Source organism: Pogona vitticeps, chromosome 5 (assembly GCF_051106095.1).
Source record: "Pogona vitticeps strain Pit_001003342236 chromosome 5, PviZW2.1, whole genome shotgun sequence".
Taxonomy (NCBI): Eukaryota; Metazoa; Chordata; class Lepidosauria; order Squamata; family Agamidae; genus Pogona; species Pogona vitticeps.
Genome location: NC_135787.1, coordinates 137,321,202 through 137,347,907, shown reverse-complemented (window position 1 = coordinate 137,347,907; position 26,706 = coordinate 137,321,202). Strand labels below are relative to the sequence as shown.

Genomic DNA, 26,706 nt, shown 5'->3' with positions numbered 1-26,706 from the left:
TTGCTGTCATCTGCACAAAGATTCTTCTTGCAGAAGCATTAAAAACAGGAGTTTCACTGTGCTAAATGGAGTAGCGTTACTCTACAACACAAAATAGATGGGAAACCAATTACACACTTAAAACTCTATTTCATTTGTAAATCTACTTGTTATTATTTGCAATGATATATTTGACATTTCCAAGCTGTGAAATGTACACCCTCTGTATCGTCTCAGAGAATCAACAGAATTATTTTCTCTAAATGCATACAATATTTGGGAAGTGCCTGCATGTACAGTTTCTTAACCCTCTTCCCTCCACATGTTTAATTTTTCATTTCTGCACCACAGCTGCTGCTTGTTATATAGCATCACAGCATGATCATTCTCTTAGCAACACTAATGAACTAGTAAAAAGCACTTGAGGATACACACAATTATACATGAGAAATTCCAGCATGAATTCTTACAAAAGTATTTGTTATATGCAGTGAAGGTAGCATAACAAGGTTTTTGCCCCATACAAGCCCAAATTAATTAGAAATGTAGTAGAAACATGCTAAAATACACAATAGAACCAAGTTAACTGTACATATCGGGCATATTAATAGAATACAATAAATACCGCTTAATCTGGTTTAAGCAGGAAATTAATTACACTTTGGACATAAGATTCTAATGCCTTCTATTGCTATGTTAATCAATGTCTGAAATTTTTTAAAGCAAAAATGCCACATATATCAAATATTGCTGAACTGTCTGGTATAGTTAATTTAAAAAGCAGTTAATTTAAAGAGCAGCTCTTCTGAGCTCAGCACAGTCCACCTTTCTTTATAGCTATGATATTTATGCAGTGGTATACCACAACAGGGTGAGAATTTTGTGTTCCTTCTGAAACCACACAGCAAGCCAGTATGAAAATATGTGGCTAGTTCACTTGAGTAGGCTTATTTGCAAGGCTGTGGTGAATTATTGCTCTATTTACAAAATATGGTTTGAAGTCGACTGATCCCAATAGTCTGAATGATCATAGGTGGAAGTGTGTGTGACCTTGCCTTCCATGGAGATGGGATACTGGTAATTGACAGACATCAGGAGTGACCAAAATTCCCTGTGTTTACAACTACCAATATTGTTGGTAGCATAGTTCTTAAACCAGAGCTGATAACATTGAGCATGGACAATATTCCTTTAAATCGTTTGTCCCCTGACCTGGGTGTAGATGTAAACTGAATGGTTAACTGTCAGATAGGGTCCATACTGTGCTGGATTAGCAAATCAGGCTGTGTGTTATCATTGTTATGTGCAATTATCCAGCGTAGTCTGAAATCTACCTGACAATCCCTGCATTCTAAACCTTTCTCTTTGACCAGATTCATTGTGGTTTTGCCAAGACATTTAGTTAAGAAGCCTTTAGGAGGCAATCCCAATGACATGTCCATAACAAGAGACAGTGTGAGAGCAGCACTGGTATATGTGGAGATCCAAGGTAGTGTACCCATAGGGACATGAGGTTAATGAGACGTAGCTGCAGAGGAAAAAGGAAAGTGTCATAAAATCAGGAGTGGTCTGTTGACATCAGGGCTAATGGAATTCCAAAGTGTCTCTTAGGGTTAAAACTTTTATTCATTGCACCAAAAAGGCACAAAAGATTGTGCACACTCTTGAGTTCATAAAAATAAACACTCAGTTTTAGCTATTGAGTATACAATTTTGGTACGAGTTGCAAAGAAGATTTCAACCTCTGCATGCGATTATTATAATTCCTAAAATGCCTTCTGGAGTCTACAAATAAAAGGGAAAGTGCCATTCAAATGGTACCAAAATGCTGTCCCCATGGTTCTAAGTTACAATTTTTCAAGGCCTAATACAAATTTGCAACACATATTATCCTTCTCTCTTCCAATCTTTAATGTTTTGAAAATGTGAGGGGACTGAAACTATTAACCTCTAACAGAGTTTGGTTCTTATAATAAGTTATGCCAGTGCTTCATTTATTTATTAAAATGCAGTTAGTTAATTTAAAATCCTTGGTAACTGTCAGGTTGCTTCCAACTTATGGTGACCCTATGAATTAATTACCATATTTTTCCGTGTATAAAATGACACTTTTTCCTTAAATAACTAGACAAAAAAATTGAGGGAAGGCAGCCGCTTTTCCCTGCCTTTTGCGAAGCCACGGGACTTAGCAAAAAGGAAGGGAAGGTTCCCTTCAGGTAAAGTAGCCATGAAAGGGCTGCACAATCGCAGCCCTTTGATCCTGAAGCCCTTTCATGGCTGCTTTACCCGAAGGGAGCCTTCCCTTCCTTTTTGCTAAGCCCTGTGGCTTTGCAAAAGGCTAAGGAAAAGTGGCGGTCAAAGGGAGCTCTTTGATCCCTGCTTTTCCCTTCCTTTTGCTAAGCTCCGTGGCTTAGCAAAGGGAAGGGAAAAGCAGGGATCAAATTTTCTAATTTGAGGTTAGAAAAGGGGGGTCGTCTTATGTATTGGGTCATCTTATAAATGGAAAAATACGGTACCTCCAAAAGGTTCTGTCATTAACAGCCTGGCTCAGGTCTTGCAAACTAAAAGCCATGGCTTTCTTTACTGTGTCACTCAATTTCATACTTGGCCTTCTTCTTTCCCTAACATCTTTGTGTTTTCCAGTGATTCTTGTCTTTCCATGATGTGCCCAAAATATGATGGCTATGGATTCTGGAAAGAAGATGATGAATACTGGAATGGAAGTTATTATTCTGGAAAAACTGACATGGGATGCCAGTGTGAACTTAGACACTTTGTGCAAGGAGTAATGAGAGAGTAGGAGAAAGACAAAAAAACAAATATCAGAATGGTTGTTTTAATGTCTCTTTTCTTGTTGCCTTGAGTGCATGTGATTATCTATGTAAGTGACTGAACAGGTGTATGGGTGGATTGATTCCGTATGTGTGTGCATGTGTGCTTGTGACAACGAGGGAGTAAAAGCAGGACTGTCTTGATTAAGCCAGCAGAGAACTGAATATTACTATTTGAATCATGATAAGACACAATTCCTCATTTTACTAGACTTCGCAAGGAAGCAAACTGAGTTGCAAACTATCCAACATGGACAAAATGGCTAAATGGAGACTATTTACATTACTGTAATTATAATGCTTATTATTTTGGGCTGAGAATGGAGATGTTAGAAGTTCATCCTGCTATTGATAAAGGTTAAAAATTACAAATGGAATTTATTGGGTGGTGAGAATGTTTGAAGTTCAAGGGGTTGGCAATACAGACCTTTTGCCTCTTTCTTCATAATCTGTAAATACAACACTGGCCAAAAGGGATTGTGAGAGTTGTAGCTCCCCACCCAAAGGTGCCTCATTCTTATTCTTCTAATTGGTTTTTCTTATTATCACCCCTTTTAAAAATATTGTAGGTAACTCTTCCCTGAAGAAAAAGAAAGAAAACAAGCTATCTAATCTACTACAGAACTGCCCAGCTCACAACAAGAACACCATGGACTTACAAAATAACATCATCAATGTATCCAGCCACAAACTGAATCAAGCAAAATAATCAGTTTGTTGTTGTGGCTTTTTCGGGCTGTTTGGCTGTGTTCTGGAGGTTTTTCTTCCTAACGTTTCGCCAGTCTCTGTGGCCAGCATATTCAGAGGACAGGAGCTAGAACTCTGTGTTGAACACAGACAGAGTTCTAGCTTCTGTCCTCTGAAGATGCCAGCCACAGAAACTGGCAAAATGTTAGGAAGAAAAACCTCCAGAACATGGCCAAACAGCCCCAAAAAAACCCCACAACAACCCTCGGATCCCGGTTGTGAAAGCCTTTGAGAACACAAAAGAATCAATCCTAACATGGAGCTTGTCCTTCTAACCACCAAACCCACATAGATGATACAATTCTGGCAGCCAGAATTCTATATGCTAAAAATTGGAAAAGACCAACGGTACCAAAACAAGATCTTATTGAAAAGATACGGGAAATAGCCGAAATGGACATTTTATCAGAAGTCATGAAGGACTATCCCTTGCAAAAGGCAGCAGAAAGATGGGATCTATTTAACAAGTGGACTGAATCAACAGGCAGCTTGTGAATAGCATATAAAATGAGTACTCAATCTAGAAGGCAGAAAAGAGTAAATAGAATAACTTAAAATCTCGATATGGCAATAGGTATAGAATGGATGGAAGTATGTTATTGTCTCCCCTCTTCCTCATCAATTCCAATTCCCTTTTTCCTTTCTGTCATCCCTTATGTTAAAAAATAAAAAAAACATGAAAAACAAACAGATGATACAATTCTGCAGTGACCTGGAAAAATTTTCCAACAGTTACGGTGGAAATAATTTTTCCACAACTACGAAAGCAACCAGAATTACAACACACAAACTGTGTCCCACTCTCCACAACAGGAGAAGGAAGTACCCCAATAACATGAGGAGGAATTATATACCAGACCACATCTACCTTCCTTACAGCACCACAAAAAGAAGACCTCTACGTGGACTTCTCCAGAAGGCCAATACAAAGAAGGCCTTCTCTGTCGCTGCACCAAGACTTTGAAACTCCCTCCCATCGGAAGCCAGGCAGGCTCCATCTTTGCTTTCCTTCTGCAAGCAGGCAAATACTTTTCTTTTCTGGCAGGTTTTTCCTTAGTGCATGGCAGTCTGAGAATGGATTGTGCTCTGTGGCTTTTAAATATGTTTTTAGTATACAGTATATATTTTTACTGGTTTTAATATAATAGTTATTTAATTCTTGTAAAATATTTGTATACAGTGGTGCCTTGCTTAGCGATCGCTCCGTTGAGCGACGAAATCGCTTAGCGATGGGGTTTTGGCCATCACAAGAGCAATCGCTTAGCGATGGTCCCTATGGGGGAAAATCGCGGGGAAGCGATCATGGCAAAGCGACCCTTTTTAAACAGCTGATCGGTGGTTTCAAAATGGCTACCAGAAAAACAAAATGGCCACCCGCTGTGTGTCCTTGCTTTAGAGGCACCGAAAATGGAGGATCTTCGCATAAGGTTAGTTTTGAAGCCCATAGGAACGCATTAAACACGTTTTAATGCATTTCTATGGGCTTTTAAAAATCGCTTAGTGATTATATCACTTAGCAACATTTTTCCTGGAACGGATTAACATCGCTAAGCGAGGCACCACTGTACTTAGTGTTTTTAGCTTTTAAATATATATTTTATGATGTCAGCCACTTAGGGTCCTTTTAAGGAGTAAGGCAGGGTAAAAATGTTTTAAATAAATAAATTAAAGAAAGAAAGAATTGGAGTTTTACATTGAGTGTTTTTGCCACTTCAGCCAGGCTGAGATCATCAGCAAGGGACATGCCCTTACCATACAGCCTCACCTGAATAGAGCACAATGCTGTGCGCAGCCTCAAAAAAAAGCCCAACATAATCATCAAGGAGGCAGATAAGGGTGGCACTGTGGTTGTCATATACAGATCAAGCTATACACAAAGAGGCAGAGACACAATTGTCTAATTTCAAATTTTACCAGCTCTTAACAACAGGCCCAACCACCAAATATTAAAAGGAATTAATAACCTTATGAAAAACTTCCCTGAAAACATACATAAACAAGTGATGGCTAGCACATCACAAGAACCTCAATCAGCCAACTACTACCTACTACCTAAAACACACAAACCAGAAAACCCTGGTAGAACTATTGTATCAAGCATCAATAATGCTATTGTTGGGGTATGCAACATATGCAAACATATTCATGGCTGACCTAGAACAAAGCTTTCTTAACTGTTGCACCCAAAGCCCACTCCTCTGTTTGAGGTACTTTCATGACTTTTTCTGATCTGGACCTATGGAAAGGAATACCAAGATAAATTACACCAAGATTTCAATAACTTCCATCTGAACATTAAACTTATCCTAGAACACTTTACATAAAAGATGCATTTTCCAGATACCACTGTAAAACTACAACATGGACATCTTAGCATCACACTGTACCAAAAATCTACTGATCAATATGTCTTCCTGTATGCCTCCAGCTTACATCCTGAACACACACAATAATCTATTGTTTACAGCCAAGGCCTCAGATATAACTGCATTTATGTGGCCCCACTAGATAAAAACTCTAAACTCAAGGATCTACTAAATGCATTCCTCAGACTAAAATACTCACCCAACATGATTAAGAAACAAATTAACAGAGCAAGATGGATACCCAGAATTAACCTACTGCAGGACAGACGCAGAAGAGGAAATAACCAAACACCACTAGTTGTCATTTTCAGCCCATTCTTGACAAGAACACTTCAGTCTCCCAAGAGCTTGATGGCAGATCTATGTTTGCTTACAGACAAGCCTCCAGTCTCAAACAACTACTAACACACAATGGACCACACAATACTGACAAAGGCATGGGGAGTAAACACTACTACAAACCCAGATGTTAACTCTGCCCCCACATTTATTCTGACAACACCATTAGGCTCTAACAATGTCACAAACAGCTTCAAAGATGCTTTTACCTGTCCCTCTACTAATGTTATTTTTGCCATCTTTTGCTAATGATGGCCCTCTGCATTCAACAAGGAAAAAACAGGATAATTTCTATGCAAAAAAAGTAATGGACATAAACCAGACATCAGGAATAGAAACTTTTTCATGTCATTCTAATTTATCTGGACATTCTGCACAAGATCTGAAAGTTGACATTCTGGAAAAAAGAAACTACAGGTCAAGAATCCAGAGAGAAAGAGCTGAGATAAAATATATACACATGCTGTACACCCATCTCATAGTTTGCAGCATACGAACCAGCCAATCGCTGTCTCTCTGTCTTGATGCCATGTATCTATTTATAAAAATTTACATTTATCTCATTCTTATGCCCGAGGAAGTGGATTTTATCAACAAAAGCTCACATTAAAATGTAACAGTCTTTAAGGTACCACACCATTTTTGTTTTTTAAATATTTTTCATATTTTTCATATTTATTTTATTTTTGCCTGATACAATTGTATCATCATGACATACACAAAAATCTGAGATCTGCCCCCAAGTTTATTCTTGCAGGGGAAGGTAAGAGAAGAAAAGAGCTATTAAACCAACACATTCTTTTTTATTTAGTGCTATTGTGATAGAACTATTAAGTTGTCTTACATCAAGTATGACATATTTTCTCATAACATCTGAAGATAACACAGACTAGGGTTATTCTAGAAACCAACACTTTTAATTTAAGATACTGTTTAAACTGGAAAGGATTTCTGAGCTTTGCCTACTACCCTGTTTCCCCAAAAATAAGACCTAACCTGAAAATAAGCCCTAGTATAATTTTTCAGGATGCTCGTAATATAAGCCCTACCCCAAAAATAAGCCCGTTAAGTGAAACCCCACCCTCTATCATTGTGCAGCATCGTGCAGCAATCAGAAGAAGATGACAAGACTGTAAAATAAAACATCCCCTGAAAATAAGCCCTAATGTGTTTTTTGGAGCAAAAATTAATATAAGACCCCGTCTTGTTTTCGGGGAAACACGGTATCACACATTTTTTCATTTCCCCTTCCCTGTAAACAATTCCGTTATACTGCAAGAGCTGCTGAATAATATATTGCCAACAGGAAAGCACACATAGGCCAAAGATGTTCTCAGTGACTCAGCATCAAAAAAGCGTTCAAAGCATAAGCAGTTCTGCCTAACAGAAGCTGCACGTCACCAACCTCTCCATCAGGTCAGCAACCCAAAGCTCAAAAGGGACAGCTTAACAGAGTCTCTGAAGGTTATTCATCAGTATGGCAACGAAGTGCTCTGTCATAGTGATTATATTAATTAAAGCAAAGCAGAACAAATGAGACATAGATTCTCTTGCAGTACCATTAATGCCACTGCCGTAGAACAATTGCTCTGTCCATTTCTACTATGCATAGCTCACCTCTTATGTTAATCTGCACATGTTGATGTTTTTGGAGTCTTTTGCATGCCCTTCCCTACCCCAAAATCTCATGCTCTCCTCCAAATCAAAAATATTTTCTTAGCTGAGTCCTTTCTGAAGAGAAAGGCAGGATAAAAATATTTTAAACAAACAAACAAAATTTTGTAGCTGCCTTATATGTGATTAATACATACATATAAACACTTCTATGGCTCAGCCCTGGAGCTTATCTTATTTTATTATCAGAACTAAGCTCTAGAGCAGGCAGATTCGAAGAAGAGAATGCCACAGAGCATGTACAGAATGTTTTTATCCATGAAAAACATTATAGGAATGGAATCTTTACATAAGTTTGAACTCTGTCATCCTTTGAAATATACATGCATCAACCTGCAGATAAACATCATGGCTGTAAAAATAAATGCTTATGCAATTAACAGTTTTGTTTAGAGGGACCACTGGCCTGTCCATTTAGCAATTTTAATGCCTGATTCATTTCAACATATGTGCTGGTCACAATTTGCTATTTCATTGCTTACTGGTTTTTCCTGGCCTCCTTTTTAATCTTTATATTTAAAAACAACACTTTTATTGCATTTTTATTGAATTTAAATTTTTCTAAATAGCCACATACTATATGCAGAAAGGTGAGATATACATTGAAATAATGAATAAACTTCAAAAAATGCTGTTGAATATTCCCTTAAAAGGCAAATTCAAAATACAATGATTTATTTATTTATTTATTTATTTATTTATTTATTTATTTATTTATTTATTTATTTATTTATTTATTTATTTATTTATTTATTTATTTATTTATTTATTTATTTATTTATTTGACTTATATACCGCCCCATAGTGCTACAAGCACTCTCCGGGCGGTTTACATTTTTTTTTAATTATACAGGCTACACATTGCCCCCCCAGCAAGCTGGGTACTCATTTTACCGACCTCGGAAGGATGGAAGGCTGAGTCAACCTTGAGCCGGCTACCTGGGATTTGAACCCCAGGTCGTGAGCACAGTTTAAGCTGCAGTACAGCGTTTTAACCACTGCGCCACGAGGCTCAAACATGCAGAATTTTTGTGAATGGAGCTAGTATTTCTGTCTACAATTTCTAGAGCCGGCAAGATGAATTCAGTGCTTGGAATAATTTGAGAATGTACAAAACCTATGAGACTACTATACATTTTAGATATCAATTCTATATAATTTGACAATGTGAACAGGATGAAAATCAGATTCTGGTAAGCATAATCAAATTTTATTTAATATTCAAATATATTAATTAACAAATAGCCTATGGAATCTTCCAGATGATTTTCTCGTGGTTCCAAGAGTGACATCATAATAAAAGTATAAATTCAAATAAAGAATTACTTAGTCATTGACAAAATTGGGAATCTCATAAGTAAATGTTTATTTTAAAGTTAAAGTAATTGCTATGGAATATGTATTTGCTTGATTTGATGCAGGTGAGATATTAATAAAACTGTTTTCAATTCAGAAAACAAGATTTCAGGAAAGAAAAACAGAAACAAAATGAAAATAGAAAACTGAGATTAAACAGTTCAATTAAATCAACATGCCAGTAGTGGCATGATTCTTGTTTGGAGTCCCAACATGGTGAATCAATTTGATTTACATACATGTTGACTCATGATTCAGCAATTTGTCTGGGAATGCCATTAAGGTATCAGGCCTTAATTTATTATATCAGAATGTCAAAAGGTAGGGAGACATGACTATACTGACCATGTGCAACTGTTGAATACAGACATAAAAAAGAACTTGGTAAGAGTCACAGAAGCAGAAGGAGGAAAATGAGTGAATCAAAAGAGTAATCAAAGGCATCAAAAGTGGTTAAGTCAAAAAAAAATATGCAATGGTTAGAGGTTTTAATGAGAGCAATTTATTGAATTTGCAGGTGGAAGACCTATTAAATGAAGCTAACAGAAGCTGGATGGGAGTTGAGGTGGGAAGAGTAGAGGCATGTTCCAGGATCTGGAGGGCAGAGAGATAGAAGGTAGGTAGGGAGCTACTGCTCATGTAGGATTTGGATTTATCAAAATAATTTTTTAAAAAAGACAGGGGAAATGCAGCCATATGTATTTGAATATATAGGGGGACCTAGATGCAGGAGATGATTGTTTATGATGAAGAGAGGAGGAATAATGACAGAACAACCAAGAGGGGAACTAGTAGTTCAGGGCTAAGCACGGAGAAAAAATTTAAGCAAATATATAGTAAATTAACCAAAGAGCAATTAACAAAATCAATCAAACAGGAAAGGCATTTTCCCCAAATACATGGAGGGAAAATAGCAACGTTCATATAGCTCCCTCTTCCAAAAACCAAGAAAAACAAGCAAGGAAATAAAGTTTTAAAAAAATACAATCAAAGCACTCCCCAAACTAAAACCTCTAGAATATGGGGAGTTTTCTCTCTTGACTACTATTTTATGCTTTCTCTTCTTTGAACCCAACAGGCAGCAGCAGGCATTCCAGGCAGTAGCAACGATAATCCAAGAAAGCAATGACTCCTACTCTTTTAAAAAGAAAGAAAACCAAAGTATGTGAGGGGAATTGTCAAGGAAATCAGTTAGGAAATCCAAAAACTAATCCCAGGAAGGCATGCTGATATAGGCAGGCTACATTGCAACAGCAGAAATATTCCAAAGAAGAGGAGGGGGAATTCAAGGATTTAAGATGAGGCACCAAGGGAGGAAACACAATTCAAAAGAAGGGGGCATCAGGAGCCCATATACCCACAAGGAATGACTGAAACAAAGGAAAGAACACTTCTCCAGCTCCTTTACAGATTCAAAATTCCTACTCCCCACCAGAAGTTCTGACTGGCTGCTGATAGCAGCTCTTGCAATCCTATTAGATGACAATTTTTCCCAGAAATTTGACAGACAAAGGGTGAAAGGGAAGCTAAACAAAAGAGTGAAGCACCCACCCACCCATCCACAAATGCAGCACACATGTACCTCTCTTTGGTTTATAAGAATTATAGTAGGACCCCCATATCTGCTGGATTGATATCCTTGGTTATACTTTTCCTCAGTTTTCCAAAACCCGGTGTATACAACATAGAAGGGCACCCCTTGTGGAATTTGTCTTGCCCCTCTTTATGTTGTATACAGAGTTCCCTCACATCCATAGTTTCAGTCAGTAGATCATGGAACCAATTCTCCACAGATACAGGGGGTCCTACTGAAAGAGTCTCTCCTTCAAAAACTGATGAAACAACATGAAAATAAAAAACTGAAGCTGTTCTGTGTTTTTTTCTCCCTGTAATTTAAGCACAAAAGACCCTAGTTAGGAGGGAATCATTTAGGGTTTCATGACCCATGAAGATGACTACGAATAGGCTATAATCTCTTAAATAGATACAGTGAACTAATTATTCAAACCAGTATTTTAAAGTGCTGTTGCCACAGTGACCATGTATGCAAACTTGACAGCAGCATCAACACGCTGCTTACATTGTGACATATAAAGCACATATACCGTATTTTACCGTGTACATGACCCCCAATGTATAAAACAACCCCCTAATTTTGACCCTTGATGGAGGCGGAGGAGCAGTTAATGGGCAACTGCTCCTCCACTTCCATCTCCTGCTGCTCCTGCTGTCTCTGCTCCCCGCCCAGTTACCTCTTCCAGTGCGACTGCTGGGGCTCACCTCCAGCTCACATTGCTGCCTTGTCCCCTGCCCTTAGCAGATTGTGGGAGGAGGTGATCTGGCGGCAGCAGCAGGAAGAGGCACCCAAGTATGTGCGAATGCTTGTTTGCCTCCACCTCTGCCTCCTCCTGCCTCCACCACCAGAGGGGACAAGGTGGGCGACATGAGCTGGAGGTGAGCCCCGGCAGTTGGCAGTCGCACTGTAGAAGTAATCAGGCTGGCGGGGAAGGCAGCAGCAAGAGGCGCCCGAGCGTGTGTGAATGCTCCTTCACCTTCACCTCCTGCTGCTGCCGCCTCAGGGCCACCAGAAGGGATAAGCCGTGAGGAGGAAATTGGGCAGCGGCGGTAGGAAGAGGCGCTCAAGCGCGCGTGACTGCTTCCTTCCATGTATAAAACAATGCTCAATTTTTCCTCTAATTATTTTAGGAAGTGTTGTTTTATACACGGAATAATATGGTATATTGGCTGTCATAGTACCAGACAGCATGGAAGGCAAAGGATAATTATTCGTTTAAATGTTAGATATTTACATGCATGGATGAGTTAGGCCATTCTCTTATAAACTAAGTATTCAACTGATTTTTAAAAAATTAGATTTAGAAGAATACAAAATTATATTCTGCAATTATTTAAATATTTGTTTTAAAGAGAAATATATATGGTTATTCTTCATTCACCCAAGCTACCCTTGTGCCCTCTATATATTTGGGGCTACAATACTAATCATCCTTGATCATTGGTCACATTGACTAGGGCTAATACTTCAAAGCATCCAGAAGGGATTGGGTTGGGAAAGGCTATACACACTTTTCCCCACTTCTCAGTAAGTGCTGTATGATTTTCCATTACAATCATATGTGCAAGACTCCATCCATTTTTAAAAAAATAACTAAAAATAACCACCTCATTCCTTATAACATTAAACTAGAAAGATTCATTCCAAGACAGCATAAGAACGTCTGTTCTCTTAATTGTATTCTATTTAGACTTTCAGCCAGTCTCAGCATTTTGGTTAGAGATGGGGACGAATATTAAAATGGATTGGTTTTTTGGATGAATATAGCCAATTTGTTAAATATTCGTCAATCCGTACTTGTGAGTTCCAGAGACCCCCACGAATACGAAGGGATGAATATTTACCCGTTTTTATTTGTCCTTCATATTAAAAACAAAAAAACCCCATCATTCTGCCCATCGGCCACCGATCATCTGATCGGCAGCAGAAAGGCAGCCACCACCTCACACAGCCACCCAATACCACAGCCTATCCCCTTCATTTCCCTACTTTAGGCCCCATGCCACCCCACCTCACCCCCACTGACTCCCTCTTACCTTAACGCTGCTGCTGAGGTCTTTTGGCCTCACAGCCACGCATGTAAAATGGAGACTTACTGCCCTTTGCAAAGATGGTGGATGCAGCTTCATTTAGGGTAGGGAAGCTGCAGCTGTCATCTTTACAAAGGGCAGCCTAGATTCCCTTAGCCTGCCTTAAGGGAGTCCAGGCTGCCCTTTGCAAAGATGGCAGCTGCAGCTTCCCTATCCTAAAGGATGCCACAGCCACCATCTTTGCGAAGACCTGATGGAGACCTCAGCAGCAGCTATTAAAGGGGGTGTTGGTGGAAGTGGGGTGGGGCTAAGGTAGGGAAAGGAAGGGGGTGTGGAGTAGGCTGTTGGGGTGGTTCTGTGTGTGTGTCTGCCTATTGGCTTCTGATCAGCTGATCGGCGGCCGGTAGGCAGAATGGGCTTCTATGCTGTGTGGTAAACTCTCCTGGGGGGACCCAATTTGTGGGTGAATAACTCAAATGTCTATCCAATCTTCACCAAAGTTGGCAGGTGTGTTGGGGAAAGACATAAGAAGCTCCGTTGTGATTCTGGATTCTCTAAGTACCTGAGGGGAGCTTTCCTGGGGTTTCCTCTTTGTGACTATATAACTCGGGGGTCCATGATCAAATGTTCACCAAGCATTCAGGAGTTGTATAAAATAGTCTGAGGAAGCTTTCCTACAAATTTGGTGTCTCTAGGTGGTTGGGGGCCCAGTGTTATAGCTGTTTAAATTTCAGACAAATTGACAGATTGATCTGTCGATTCGTCGAAGACTATTCGTATATTCATATTTGTTGAGCCATTAATCTTAATGAATAACGGATCAAAATGAATCACCATTTTTTTTTATTTGTCCCCATCTGTAATCTTGGTCCATGAAAGCCATTTTGACAAGGGATTCTGAGACTTACCTGACATCTAAATGCATAAAAATGTAGCACTACAAGCATTGATACAGAAATCAGAATCCATAGAGCAACAGTGCCATTAACCTATTTGGACTTGTTGTAAGATCATTTCCCCCACTTCATTTAGCTTTACTGTATAGCCCCTCCCCATGATGCAGTCAGTCACCAACAGCAGATCCAGATTAACTGAAAACATATTTTGGGAGAGAGGAAACAGGCTGCCTCCCACACCAGACTGATTGAAACCACATATTTTGAGGGAGAAAAAACAGGCTGTCTCTCATAGGCTGGTTATCATTCAGAAACATGCTGGATAAACAATTTTCAGATATTATCTCTTGTCTATTCCGTCCCCAATAACAGCTATCTTAAAAACCTGATTTTGCATTCCAATACAGAGATATGATGAGTGAATGCTACAAAACCTACAACACTGTAAGCCTGTTTCAACACATTCTAACATCCTTAATTGTCGTATATGAAAGTGACAGATGAATTATTTACCTTAAATGAAGCATTCCTTTTTGTCTTTTTGTCCATAATAAGGATCTCAAGTTTATGTTTTGAAACACACAGACACAGGACTGCACCAATAAACTTCAAAGACGCTTTCCTGCGGCAGAAAGCAAATTGAGAGAGAGAGAGAAAGAGAGACAGAGAAAGGAAGAGAGGAGGTTTCATACTGCCACCTCTGAGCAAAACACAGCCCTTATCATCCCTCCACCAACCTTCTGAAGAAAACAGGCTAGACAGCAGGGAAACTGGCTTTTTAGATGGCTCCAATACTTTCAAATCAAGCATTCAGTGCACTGTAAGCTCAAGGATTTATATCTTCTTAAGCAGGCTGTCCCACACAGCCATGCTCTGTGTGCTTGGCAAGGTAAAGCATTTCACTGCAGTCACTTTATGTAAAAGATCCTCCCATCATGTTGATTTCCGCCCCCCCTCGGCTTTGAGACAAAGAAGAAATGAACACAACAGCATGCATAAACACACACTGAAATATAAAGCACATTTATTGTAACCAGCATTGCAGCCAGTAACTAATGGGGATATATTGATCAGCTCACTAAAATAATCAAGCTTTGAGGCACCGACTCACTGCAGCAGGCGGCTGCTCCAGCCTAAGTCAAATGGAGAACTGAATTTTCTATGTGTATAAAATGCTAGCCTATGTGGCTTGATATTACAGTATCTATGTTTCTCCCCATTTAATCTGGGATTCATGGCTGTTTCTTTGAGAACAAAATGCTGCACAAACTACTCTTTCCCCCTCAGTTTAATTTAAATGCACATTTTTGCACAGCCTCATAAATAAGTGCATGATTCCCTTATAGCACAGTAGGCTGCTGAAATAATAAAAACAAACTCAGATGTGATATTTTATTTTCACATAGTTTGAAACTTAGCTGCAATTCCCTGAAATGGTTTGGAAATAACACTCATTAGTCAATCCAAAATGATAAAAACTTCACGTTGACAGTTGTGGTTCCCTGTAAATTGACAATAACTAGTGGAATTTTTCCTCATTCTTTGCTTTCCTATCTACTACTATAAAAGAGTCTTACTGGTAAACTCCAATATTCTTATTTAGCCTTGGTATTCCAGTAACAAGAAATTTTCAAGTCATCAAATAAAATAAACTATGCTGCTTATATATTGCCCCATAGTGCTTAAACCACTCTCTGAGCAGTTTACATTTTAATTACGCAGACTACATATTGCCCCTGACAACCACCACAAGCTGGGTACTTAATATACTAACTGTGGAAGGATGGAAGGCTGAATGGCTGAGTCACCTTCAGGCAGCTATCTGGCACTGAACCTGGGTTATGAGCAGAGTTTTGGCTGCAGTACTGCAGTTTAACCACTGCACCATGAGGCTCCATAAAAACTATTTATTTATTTACTTTTCTTTATATCCAAAGCGGCATACATATATGTTTAAAAACCAGTCTAAAACACCAGATAAAAATATGCTGCATCCCATAGGCAAAACATCCTGTAAACATGTCCCAAGAACCATCCATGAAATAATGTTTAGGTCATACTGATTTCACAAACAATTATTATTGTGTATTCGCGAAGGCTTTCACGGCCAGGATCTAATGGTTGTTGTGGGTGTTTCGGGCTCTTTGGCCATGTTCTCTACTCCTGCCCTCTGAAGCCACAGAGACTGGTGGAACGTTAGGAAGAACAACCTTCAGAACACGGCCAAAGAGCCCGAAAAACCCACAACAACCAATTATTACTGTGTTTTGTGGGGATTTTTTTTGTGCTTTCAAGTCACATCCAGCTATGGTGACTCTACAGGATTTTCAAGTTATGTAAGATATTGAAGGAATGATTTTACCACGGCCACCCACCAATGAGTTTCCATAGCTAAGTGGAGATATTTACCAGTGGTGCCTCGCATAACGTTTTTAATTGGTTCCAAAAAAAAACACCTTATGCGAAAAAAACTTTATGCGAAACACCATTTCCCATAGGAATGCATTGGAAACCAGTTAATCCGTTCCAATAGGCACGGATTGGCGTCCTTAAGTGAAAAAACCCATAGGAAACATTGTTAAACGATACAATGTTTCCTCCATTGGAATGTATTGAAGCCGACTCAATACATTTCAATGGCTTTGCGAAGTCAATTTTTGCAAATTTAAGTGTGTCATAAAAGGGTCAAAAATGGTTTTAAACGCTTGGATTAGCTTCTGCACCCTCTAAAACGGATGCAAAAGTTAATTTGGCTTTGATCTGACTTTTCGTTAATTTATGGTGAATTTCCCCCCCCCCAACTTTTGACAGCTGTCAAAATCTGACAGCTCCATTGTTTCCTATGGGGGAGAAAAAAATTCACAAAAAATTAACGAAAAGTCAGATCAACACCAAATTAAGTATGCGCACATTTTAGAAGGTGCACTAACGATTCCAAGCATTTAAAACCGTTTTTCAACATGTTAAGACACTTTTGTAATTGAAAAACTGAACATCGTTAAGTGAAGCAGGGGACCTAAAACAAAAAACGTTAAGCGAAGCATGGTCCCAAAATCGCTATGTGAAAATCGCCCATAGGGAAAAACGTTATACGAAGCACAATCTGACTCTGAAAAAATAAACGTTAAGCAAAAAAACGTTAAACGAAGCAAACGTTATGCGAGGCACCACTGTATATATATCTCCTTATTTCTAGTCCATCCCTCTGTCTACTATACCACATTGGTTCTCATACAATTAGTTCAGATCAAGCATTTTCATTATATAAATTTTTAAGAAGTATATAAATGTGGAGAAATGGGAATTCTTTATTACATGCACAATATATACAAAAGCCTCCTTCTCTACAGCAACAACAATGGACATTGCAACAGCCTCATACTGTCCAGCAGAAAATCTCAACAAGGAAACATTCACAGTTCTGTGTGCCTCCACAAATGAGAAGAAACACAACAAATCAAGGGCTTCCCAAATACATTGAGAGCTAATATAGAGCAACGTGAATGTTATCCCCAGTTAAGAAAAGCCCATCACACATACACCAGTCATCCCTTCTCAGAAGGAAGTCCTGCTCTGAAATGGAAGATGGTGGGGAGACATTTTACCAATTTTGGTATTTAAACACTCAAATGGATGTTGTTGTTTTCAGCATAATGCAGGAAAACTTTTAAAATAATTATTTTGAGGGAAGTACAACTCACCTGGCTTCCAGTCCAAAGTTCAGAACTGGCATGCACATGTATCCTGATCCTGAACATTAAAAAATGAGTAATTCAACTTTTGTTGGAAAAAAACTATTGCAACATTTTGAACCAACAATATTTGAACTGTGGATCAGTGGACTAACTCACTACTATTTTACTGACAATTAGTTCTACAAGCTGGAGTGGGGGATTTAGATGCAAGGAAATATGCTTAAGGTTAGGCTATTAGTTAACATTGTTAAAAGGAATGAAATGAGGTTAGGGGTAATTTTTTAAATTAAGATACAGAATTCATAAAGTAACTGTAGCCTGGACAATGTATTTGAAAAGAGTAGAAAGGTTCTTATTTTAAAAAATATAAGTCTTATATGCAAGACCGAATAAAGCAAGAATTCTAGTCCTAACAAAGTGAATGTGTGATACAGCTGTATCTCAAAATAATGCAAAAACATCATGAGACTAGGAATAATAATGAATAACTTTATTAATAACTTTTAAATCCACTGAGCTTTCTCTCTCAAAATAATATGTCCAACCATTTTTTTAAATTCTCAGGAAGTCATCTTCTCACTGTTGCATCAATTGTGTGCCCACATTTTGAAGTCCAGTATTACTAATACAGCTACTAATGTTTTTCTTTTTTGATTCAAATACGTCATTTTGTTCTGTCTTGTTTTTCACTAGGCCAAAGTACGGCACATATTAGAAATTCATTTTTACACATTGCAGAATCTTTCAACATACATTCCTATTCATCAGAAAGACACATAAATAATTTAAATTATTTAACATCATCAAAATAGTCACAGTTTTTTTTTCCAGAGGGGAAAAACATTAATGGATATTTTGATTCTATTGACTGTGACAATACAAATTATTTGTTCTTTCAGACATATAAATTGGAGATGGGGGTATTCGTATTTGTATTCGAATATAAATATCCTCATACAGGAGGAAATAACGAGGGTCCACCCCATGGGGCCGGACTGTCCTCTCACGATTTCGCCACTGCCACCGGCTCCATGGTGGCTTCCTATCGCGCTGTTCTCCGCAATGGATTAGCCACTCTCTGACCCAGCAGTCTCCTGCCAGGACTGGGTAATCGAATGCGGACAATGGCACAATAGGAAGCCTTTGTGAAGCCGGGGGGCGGCAGCAAAATAATGAGCAAAAACCCTCATTATTTCCACCTGTGTGGGGATATTTGTATACGAATACCTCCATCTCGAATATAAATCAATCCTCCATATTTCTTTGTAAGGGTTTTCCTTACATTCAGCTATCTTTAATCACACAATTTTATTATAGAGTTTTAGTCAGTAACTAGTAAGCATCTTCTGCTTATGACTTATATTACTACAGTGGTACCTCGCTAGATGACGACCTTGAAAAATGACAAATCCGCATGATGATGAGGTTTTGCGATTGCTATAGTGATTTGCAAAACAGTGATTCCAATTTGGCGATTTTCGCTGGGCGATGTTTGGGTCTCTGCTTCGCAAACCGTTTCACGCAAGACAACGATTTTAACACTTATCAGTGCTTCGCAAAACAGATGTTTTCTGGACCGATGCTTTGCAGGGCAGCCATTTTAACAGCTGATTGGCGCTTCGCAAAATGGCTTCCCTATGGGCGATCTTCGCAAAACGACGACGATTTTTCCCCATTGGAACGTATTAAACGGGTTTCAATGCATTCCAATGGGGAAACGGTTTTCGCAAGACAATGTTTTCGCTAAACAGCGATTTCTATGGAACAGATTATCATCGTCATGCGGGGCACCAGTGTACATACAAAGGTTTGGTAAATGGTCAAAATCCATTCTAAAATTATTTGAGCAAAATTTTTAAATTCCTATACATCACTGGATCCCCACCTTGGGCAACTCAGGTTTTCTTGGACTGCAACTCTCAGAAGCCTTCACCACTAGCTGGGCTGGCCAAGATTTCTGGTAATTGCAGTACAAGAACACTTGGGTTACTATTAAAGATGGGCACAAAGCACTTCATGCCGGATCATCCTAAGTCGACAGTGTGGCACCATAGGTGCCATGCGTTGCCTGCCCCCCTGGCAGCCCCACTCACCAGCTGGCGCACACTGCTTGTTCCCTCCCCATTAACGTCCCTTCTCCGATAACCTCCAGCAGCTGCCCACTCACAGGCAGTGCTGCAGGAATCACTGCCCCACCTCTACATCTGAGCAAGCAGCTGCTTAAGGAGTTAGAGAAGGGAAATCTGTGCTCCTTCCAGGACTGGAAGATCATTCAACATGGAGGAAATGAGCAGTGCACACCGTGAGTGGTGGGATGGTGACTGGGAGCGCCAGCAGGGTGGGGCAGGGAACATGCAGCACCTTTGGTGCCGCTCTGCTTACTTAAGATGCTTCAGCACAAAGTGCTTCATTCCCTTTTCAATTTACTGTCCATAAAGAAGATATCTCTATTCTACCTGTGGTATTATCTGCCATGCCTAAGAAATATACAGTATTTCTATCTCTATTTCTTCTATAGAGTACAGGGGTTCTTCCTCCTTTTTCACTGAGATGTTTTAAAAACTGATAAAAGTTGTTCATCTCAGGAGCAGTCCAGTGGTGCTTTTGGAATGGAAGGACCATTCAGCACAGAGCTGCCTAGGGCAGTGGTTTCCAACCTTGGGTCCCCAGATGTTCTTGGACTAAACTCACAGAAGCCTTCATCAGTAAATGTGCTGGCCAGGATTTCTGGGAGTTGTACTCCAAAAACATATGAGAATCCAAGGTTGGGAACCACTGGCCTAGGGGACACTCATATGTGTTTAGAGTTCTCACGTCCTTTGGAGACCTTCTGTTTCCCCCAATATTCTGGTAATCCTTAGTCATCATCTCCAATGTAATATTTTCAATATTAACATCCATCTATATAAATCCACTAGACAGCATCTAAAAAAGCACAGACATCACCTTGCTGACAAAGGTCCGCATAGTCAAAGCTATGATTTTTCCAGTAGTGATGTATGGAAGTGAGAGCTGGACCATAAAGAAGGCTGACCGCCAAAGAATTGATGCTTTTGAATTGTAGTGCTGGAGGAGAGCATTACTTTACATTATATACAGACATAGCCCTCAAAAACCCTCAGATGTTTTTGCAGTGCTTCTAAGAAATAATTGGTTCCTAAAATACCAGGTTTCCAGAGGCACTCTAATCAATTTCTGGTAATATACAGAAAATTGGAATATGAGGCTCCATATTATACAAAACATCATATCCATCTTGAATGCCCCAAAGCTATCCCTTCCTTCAAGAAATAGTCAATGTTCTCTATGTCTTGTGAATATTGTTTTGCATATGGTTTGAAATAATTTCTTTCATTTAAATTGACTTGTTTTTGTAATTGATTCTACCTAAACAATAGCCCCTCCCAACAGGCCAAAGAAAAAAAGGAAAATCATCTACAGTCAGACAATACTCAGTATTTAGTAGAGTATATTCAAATTCCACATGCCATTTTAAAATATGACAAATACGGTAAGAGTATGATATGTTTCCTTGCAAGATTACAATGAAGATACTGCAATAACCCAGCACTGTCCTATTTGGATCTCATGCACGAAACAACTAACTAAATATATTGCTTTAATGAAATCACTGTTTGCAAACATTTCCATGGGATCTATATCTGTATAAAAGTATGGTTTAGAAATGTTTTAAATAAATAAAATGAATTCTTCTTTCTTTGATTAGATTATCAATATGGATGGGCATGTTAATAAAAAAGAAAAGTCAGGATCCAATGGGGTCCAATTACAGTGGTGCCTCGCAAGACGAATTTAATTTGTTCTGCGGTTAATGTTGTCTTGCGGAATGCATTTTCCCATTTGAATGCATTGAAATCTAATTAATGTGTTCCTATGGACAAAAAAAGTCAGAACAAAGTCAAATTTGGTTTACAAAGGGTTTATTAAGTGCTCTTTAAAGCCATATATATTGTGCAGATGATTTTAAAAAATTCAATAAAAAAACTTTAACTTTTTAAGCATCATAGAAAAACATTTAAAAATCAGCAAACATGAGGCAGGAACAAAAAACGGAACATTCGTCTTGCGAAGCACGGCCATAGGAACATTTGTCTTGCGAGTCATCAACCCCATTGCCAAAACCATTTGTCTTGCGAGTTTTTTTGTCCTGCAAGGCATTTGTCTTGCAAGGCACCACTGTAGTTTGCTCCCTTTCTCCTGAAGCCCCCAATATACCAAAAACTGTTCTAAAGGGCTGGAAAACCTACTGGAGGCAGTTTTGGCATATTATATTGGGCTGTTAGGGGAGAAGAAAAAAGTTCAATTTCATACATTGAGTTTAGACCAGAAATCTCAAGTCTCACATTGAGTTTAGACCAGAAATTCAACGTATAGGCTTGGAGCAGAACACAAGCTAGAACCAACCCACTGGGCTCTCCTTTGGAAACTGTCCAAGCAACTCATCCTAAATTTGTGACCAGTCTCACTAGCACTTGCAATAGCTTTCCTTTTCCTACCATCCAGCATTCATACTGGCATAGTAGGAGTCTTTCCCTTCTACACAACTATGAATTTCTGATTACATTATTAATGGTATGGAACATGAGAATACAAGACCTGGAAGTATCTGTGGTTTAAGATGCTAAAGCTAACTGAATAGCTATGTGGAGCCATAGTTAGGGAGTTCAATTCTCCACTGTACATCCTGGAAGAGCCAGCCTCTGCAGCTTTAGGAAAGCTGTGCAGCCCCAGGCTGCCCCAGAAAAAAGGAATGTTTTTTGTTATTTAGTCGTTGTTTAGTTGTTCATGACCCCATGGACCAGAGCATGCCAGGCCCTCCTGTCTTCCACTGCGTCCCAGAGTTTAGTCAAATTCATATTGGTAGCTTTGATGACGTTGTCCAACCATCTCATCCTCTGTCGTCCCCTTCTCCTCTTGCCTTCACACTTTCCCAACATCAGGGTCTTTTCCAAGGAGTCTTCTGTTCTCATGAGATGACCAAAGCACTGGAGCCTCAGCTTCAGGATCTGTCCTTCCACTGAGCACTCAGGGTTGATTTCCTTCAGAATTGTTAGATTTGTTCTCCTTGCAGTCCAGAGGACTATTAAGAGTCTCCTCCAGCACCAAAATTCAAAAGCATCAATTCTTCGGCAATCAGCCTTCTTTATGGTCCAGCTATCACTTCCATAGATCGCTACTGGAAAAAATCATAGCTTTCACTATGTGGACCTTTGTCAGCAAGGTGATGTCTCTGCTTTTTAAGATGCTGTCGAGGTTTGCCATCACTTTCCTCCCAAGAAGCAGGCGTCTTTTAATTTTGTGGCTGCTGGCACCATCAGCAGTGATCAGGGAGCCGAAGAAGGTAAAATCTGTCACTACCTCCATTATTTTCCCCTTCTATTTGTCAGGAGGTGATGGGACCAGTGGCCATGATCTTAGTTTTTTTGATGTTGAGCTTCAGACCATTTTTTGCGCTCCCCTCTTTCATCCTCATTAAGAGGTTCTTTAAGTCTTCCTCACTTTCTGCCATCAGAGTGGTATCATCTGCATATCTGAGGTTGGTTATATTTCTTTTGGCAATCTTAATTCCAGTTTGGGATTCCTCCAGTCTGGCCTTTTGCATGATATATTCTGCATATAAATTACATAAGCAGGGAGACAATATACAGCCTTGTCATACTCTTTTCCCAATTTTGAACCAATCAGTTGTTTCATATCCAGTTCTAACTGTTGCTTCCTGTCCCACAAATAGATTACTCAGGAGGTAGATAAGGTGGTCAGGCACTCCCATTTCTTTAAGCACTTGCCATAGTTTGCTGTGGTCCACGCAGTCTAAGGCTTTTGCATAGTCAATGAAGTAGAAGTAGATGTTTTTCTGGAACTCTCTGGCTTTCTCCATAATCCAGCGCATGTTAGCAATTTGGTCTCGAGTTCCTCTGCCCCTTTGAAATCCAGCTTGTACTTCTGGCAGCTCTCAGTCCACGTACAGCTGAAGCCTACCTTGTAGGATTTTGAGCATAATCTTGCTAGCATGTGAAATGAGTGCAATTATATGATAGTTGGAGCATTCTTGACACTGGTCTTCTTTGGGATTAGGATGTAGACTGATCTTTTCCAATTTCTGGCTGCTACTGAGTTTTCCAAACTTGCTGGCATATTGAGTTTAGCACCTTAACAGCGTCGTCTTTTAAAATTTTAAATAGTTCAAGTGGAATGCCATCACCTCCACTGGCCTTGTTGTTAGCCAAGCTTTCTAAGGCCCACTTGAATTCACTTTCCAGGATGTCTGTCTCAAGGTCAGCAACCACACTATCTGGGTTCTCCGGGACATCCAGATCTTTCTGGTATGATTCCTCTGTGTATTCTTGCCACTTCTTCTTAATGTCTTCTGCTTCTGTAAGGTCCCTACCAATTTTGTCCTTTATCATGTCCATCTTTGCACAAAATGTTCCTTTAATATCTCCAGTTTTCTTGAATGGATCTCTGATTTTTCCCTTTCTATTATTTTCCTCTATATCTTTGCACTGTTCGTATAAGAATGAAAGGAATGGTAACCTACCTCTAAGCAGGGTGGATAAAATCAATTATTTTTAAAATGAAATTTAAAAAAATTAATTCAAATCATCAAAAAATCTGATTTTCAAAAAATTTACATAATGTTTTAAATCATAATTTAAATTAATTTTATTTAAATCAAATCCACTCTGTCTCTAAGTACTCTCCACCTAGAAAATACTGAAAAGACTCACCATAAGTCATGTGACTTGGCAGCACATCATTATTTATTATGATGATGTTAAATAATTTGATCCTCAGGTTAAAATATTGAACTTATCTATCAATGTAGTACCATAATAATAGTACAGCTCCTCATTTTTGGTATTCAGTTGCTGGAAGATGCTAATTATACATCCCATTGATGCAAGAAACGTTATTCAGATAAGCAAAATATCATTGTCTAAGATAAATACAGTGGTGCTTCACTTGACGACGATAATCCATTCCGTTCAAATCACTGTTAAGCGAGATCGTCGTCAAGCAAAATTTAAAAACCCATTGAAACACATTGAAAACTGTTCAATGCATTCCAGTGGGGGAAATACCTCATAGTGCAGCGAAGATCCTCCATAGGGCGGCCATTTTCTGGCACCTGTTAAGCAAGGAATCTGTCCTAAAAATAGCGGGGAGCCATTTTGCACAGCAGGCAGCCATTCTGCGACCCGCTGATCAGCTGTTTGGAAATCATCGTAATACGAAGATTCGGTTCCCGAAGCAGAGAACTGATTGTGAAGTGAATTTTCCCCATAGGAACATCATTTTGCGATCACAATAGCGATTGCAAAAAAACCATCGTAAAGTGGATTTGTTGTTTAACGAGGTAATCGTTAAGCGAGGCACCACTGTGAGATCTGGTATAAATCAGTTATATCATCATCTTCTCTGCAACTGAGAGAGGCAGATAGGCAACATCATAATAAGAAATTACTGGGCTTCCAGACAGTGTAAATGGATGTGAGTCTGAAACCATTTGAAGGTTCAAGCATATTACAAATCTACTGAATATTACTGCATGCTGGGAAAATGAATTGTAAATGGCATTCATTGCAGCACAGCAAATTATACTGAGTCACAGGGCATAAAAATAAAAGGGCATTGAATATCCCAGCTGGCACAGCTACTGATATGGCACCATTCCTAGCCAGTAAAGCTCTCCTTCCAACAAGTTACGAGGATATGAAGAAAAAATAATTAAGGATGAATACAAGTGATATGGTAAGACAGTAGAATAAAGTATTATAAATCCAGTGAAAATAAACAGTTTCACACAAACTTTCCTAAAAAGGAGGAATATGGAAGGTATATTGTTCAACCTCTGCCAGCTGGAATGGCTTTCTGAGCAAATGACTTATTTCTTATTTAGTGACATAATCTATACAGGATGGGTATTCGTGAACTGTAGCAATTCATTTTATTCTTGAATTAATTATAAAAACAACATTTAAAAAAGAACAATGTGAGCTTTCATGGACAAGTCCACTTCTTCATACGTATAACATGGGAAATATTTATATAGTGGTGCCTCGCTTTACGATTGCTCCATTTAACGATGAAATTGCATTACGATGAACATTTTGCGATCGCTTGTGAGATCACTTTACAATGTTTCCTATGGGGGAATTTCGCTTTGCGATGATCAGTTCCCTGCTTCAGGAACCAATTCTTCGCAAAATGATTATTTTCTAACAGCGGATTGGTGGTTTCAAAATGGCCACCGGGTAAACAAAATAGCCCCCCGCTGTTTTCTGGGACGGATTCCTCACTGCACAGGCAGCGAAAATGGCCGCCCTATGGAGGATCTTTGCTGGACAGTGAGTTTCCAGTCCATCGGAATGCATTAAACAGGTTTTAATGTGTTTCTATGGGCTTTTTAATTTCGCTTTATGACGTTTTTGTTCTACAGCGATTTCGCTGGTACGAATTAATGTCGTAATGCGAGGCACCACTGTACATGGCATCAAAATACATAGGCTGCTTGGTAAGAAAGCCAATGGGTATACTGAGATTTACACACTGCTGTATTGTTTATGTTATTTGAGATTCTTCAGTAATCTCCAAAATGAGAGCAAAAAATAAAAACTCTGGACACAGACGTTCCCTTCACCAAGAGTGTGTTTACAAATATACATACGTTGCACCTCAGTACTGGCAAAGTCCATGAGTCCAACTGCCAAAGTAATGTGCTGCTCCTCCATGCATCAACCCAACACCAAGCTTAGTCAGCACCTTGCTTATATAGTGTAGTCTGATGCAATCATGACAGAACATATTGAACTCTGCTCATGTGCAGCAGAGTCACATGACTTTCACTCTTGTCTCACTGTCAACTTGAGTGACTCAGCCTTTTCTGGTTTCCGACAAACCATCAAGGCAATTCCATATTACATTTTATACAAAATGCTGATAGGGTATTTAACAGTGGGCCCCAGTCAAGTGAAACCCCGCCCTCCACTGTGGTGCAGAATTCTGCAGCAACCAGAAGAAGATGACATGACTGTATCTGAATAAAGATTGTTGTACATGAAAAAACAATCCCTTGAATATAAGCCCTACTGAGTTTTTGGAGCAAAAATTAATATAAGACCCTGTCTTATTTTCAGGGAAATATCGTAGGTGAAATTCCTGCAACAGTACATAAGGGAAAGCAGTCCTACATCCT

At 39.1% G+C, this 26,706-nt stretch overlaps 1 protein-coding gene across 9 annotated transcripts in view; it reads right to left on the bottom strand.

Moving 5' to 3' along the window:
- Window positions 1-26,706, bottom strand: part of CNTN1 (contactin 1) — a 239,772-nt gene that overhangs the window by 117,584 nt on the left and 95,482 nt on the right. The window contains exons 1-2 of one of the 9 annotated variants that reach the window (XM_078376856.1): window positions 14,532-14,704; window positions 14,308-14,416 (exon numbers count right to left, since the gene is read on the bottom strand). The exons of 5 other annotated variants lie outside the window; for them this stretch is intronic. The gene's annotated coding sequence lies outside the window, so the exon portion shown is untranslated. Of the gene's footprint in view, window positions 1-14,307; window positions 14,417-14,531; window positions 14,729-17,495; window positions 17,547-26,706 lie in introns of those variants that run through there. 3 more of the 9 variants (XM_078376852.1, XM_078376858.1, XM_078376857.1) reach the window with 3 other exon arrangements.